The sequence below is a fragment of the Coccinella septempunctata genome, chromosome 2 (assembly GCF_907165205.1).
Source record: "Coccinella septempunctata chromosome 2, icCocSept1.1, whole genome shotgun sequence".
NCBI classification, from domain to species: domain Eukaryota; kingdom Metazoa; phylum Arthropoda; class Insecta; order Coleoptera; family Coccinellidae; genus Coccinella; species Coccinella septempunctata.
Window position 1 is genome coordinate 11,934,383 of NC_058190.1, and position 3,087 is coordinate 11,937,469.

The 3,087-nt window shown below is 32.4% G+C and overlaps 1 long non-coding RNA gene across 1 annotated transcript; it reads right to left on the reverse strand.

Annotated features, from left to right (window-relative positions):
* Positions 1 to 1,449: 1,449 nt before the first annotated feature.
* Positions 1,450 to 2,235, reverse strand: LOC123306357. The gene is made up of 2 exons (XR_006536903.1): positions 1,853 to 2,235; positions 1,450 to 1,796 (listed from the first exon to the last, which is right to left on the reverse strand). It is a non-coding gene; the product is annotated as an uncharacterized LOC123306357 (long non-coding RNA).
* Between the last annotated feature and the right edge of the window lie 852 nt (positions 2,236 to 3,087).

Genomic DNA, 3,087 nt, shown 5'->3' on the forward strand with positions numbered 1-3,087 from the left:
CAATTTACCGAAGAGAACAACATCAAGTTTGGAGACTACACATGAGGAATTGGATTCTTCGATTCATTAGTTGAACTGCAGCGCAAGACATCTGATTCACATAACCTGGAACATAGTAAAAAATTGGAATCGATACTGAATAGATTTTCATTGAAAGAATTATACCTATATACAAGGTATAAGGTCATAAAATCAGAATAATTCAACTGAAAAAACTCTGTAAGTTTCGAACCTATATTTGCTGTGAGCATAAATGTATGCAGAACTAAAAAAAAAAACAAATCGTACAAGCTTCAAATATGTTCTGAATAAAATAAAAATGTCCTTATGACAAATGAATAAATAAAAATATATGCATCCAACAAAAATACTTTATAGTAACTGAAATTCTGATTCATTTCCCAGATAAAGTTTGTTGATAAATATATATTCTACAATGAATAAAAAACTCCGATAAACCATCCAACTGCTGAAAACAAATAAAGCTTTTGTCACAGACGAAAAAGGAAAATAGATAATTTATACAAGGTGAGTCTTTGACTCGTACAAATATTTTAACAGTAGATTTTTGACGTCGACAGAGAAACACTTTTCCTATATATATCATTTTTTCCGATTCGTTCCTGATAAAAGGATATAGCGATTTTTAGTTCCCATGATGAGCTATGTCATGGAAAAATAAAATTACTTTCAGAATAACTAGCTGAATTTGTGACAATACACATATGTGGATTTTTATACAGAGTTGTATTCAGCCGAACTTTCTGATTTTTCTAATTTCACAGATAATTTTTAATTTTTGAAATTGCTCAGAAACATAACGTAAACACCTCTTGTCACTTGTCATCACCGTTTTCCTCAAACATTGTAGGTAACCCAGGTAATCACCTCCCGTTTTTCAAACATGTATATAAGCATCAACTTATTCAGACGGACTTATAGACGGTTCAATTAGACCAAAATAAGAACAAATCGTCGCGGGATAGACGTATAAAATCAATCGTCGATATACGTCTACTACTCGCATTTTATATACGTCTTTTGAACTACTTAAGTACGTAAAAAAATACATCTACTACTCGTATATTATATACCTACTAGTTTTCACGACTCCAATATACCAGAAATGCGCGTATATTGTGATCTATCTATATACTTTTAGGAATCGTATTTTGTACGACCATAGTGTATCAAAAATAGACTTTTCGAACAAGGTAATTCGTTGTTAGATTACCGTTCCTACTATTGCAGTCTTTCTTCAATATTTATTGTGCCCCATCTATCATTATAAGCTATAGTGTATGAGCCGTGTCAATTGGATTCTAGAAAATTCGAAAAATAAATTCAAACCACTTCCCGTTCAATGAAAATAAGAAAAAAGTAGTTTTCAAAACTTATAATATCTGTAGGTACATATATTCAAGACATTTGCCTAAAAAAAAAATGAAGTGAACAGAAAGTAAAACTTTTATTTGTTTCAACTTGTCTATATAAATCATAACATGAATTAAAAAATGAATGAGGAACTGAAAGATTCAGTAGAAGTTTTCAACCGTTCTTTTAAATAAAAACTAGGTAAATATGGTTTTGGGAAAAATGATGAATGAATGGGAAGATTTCATAAATGGATTGAAATTTATCTGAACCTTCCAGTTTGATGGCGATCAAAATTTAGTTTTTATATTCAAAACGCTGTTTTGTCAGTTTCAACCAGTTCTTCACTGCCTTGTTTATGATTCCTTCATTTAGGTCAGAACGACTCATCTCCGAATAAGCATACATCGCTGCCTCTGTATCTAAAGTGTGTAATTTCAATTAGGTGATGAATAATGCCATATTAACCAAAACATACCACATATTCTTAGTTTTGAATGGCTTTCTTTTTTTCTCGTCCAGCCCAGTTCAACTTCATGGCAACTTTGGTCGTTCAAATATTTCATTATATTCATGACGCTATGCCGAACATATTGCCCCTCAATGATTGATAAACGCCTCTTCTGAAAAGTAATAAAAACTATTATGTAAGGAACGTAAATCACTACGACCCTGTAAATCATATTATGGAACTTTGCTAAGAAAAAATTGGATACAAAACAAGATACTCACCAAAAACTCGAAAACTGCTTCATCATTGTTCCATATCTCTGTAACCTTTCTTGTCCGTCAACGGTGAAGGTATTTTGTTGGGACGCACCAATCTCGCCAAGCATAACAGATTGCTGGTCCTGAGCTGCCTTCAATGACTCCTATGAAGAACATATACATATATTCGAGTTCTGTTCTCTTCACATAAATGAAAAGATCTGGCGTACTCCTAGTGGACTGTGGAGAAGGGCTACTTCTTGATATGTAGTTTTGGGATATTAGAGTTGTGGTTTCTCTATTGCTTAGGCTAACCAAAGAACTTCCTTCATTTTCCATACAACAAACAGATTATCTAGAAAAACTATGATGTAGATATAATAATTTCAATGAACATTTATTTTTTCACTTACTTATGAGTATTACATGCCTCATGTGTCCGTGAACTTAGCACCCACTTTTTCGAAAATGAAAAAAAATTTTTTTGCATTCGTTAGTAACTCGTTAGTAACTTTTTGTAACATTAAAATCTTCGTTTGTACCTTAAAGATACTGATAGAAAAACACAGCATTCCGCTGGGTGCTAACTTCACGGGCACCCACTGTTCGATTTTTCGCGAAAAATAAAATACACTTGGGAAGTCCATCATTAGTAACTATTTGTAACACAAAAATTTTCGTTTGTAACCTAACCTATGATGGGAAAATGACACCCAAAATGCGAAGTTAGCACCCACTTTTTCCAAAATGAAGACAATTTTTTTTGCATTCTTTCGTAGCTTGTTAGTAACTATTTGTAACACGAAAATTTGCATTTGTACCTCAAAGATAATGCCAGAAAAATACCGCATTCCACTGTGTGCTTACTTACTTATTAGAATATAGTTGGAAGTCCATTCTCAGTAACTATTTGTAACAAGGTTTGTAACCTAACATATATTGGTAAAATGACACCCTCAAAATGCGAAGTTAGCAAATACACATTTTTAGGAAAATCTCCATTTG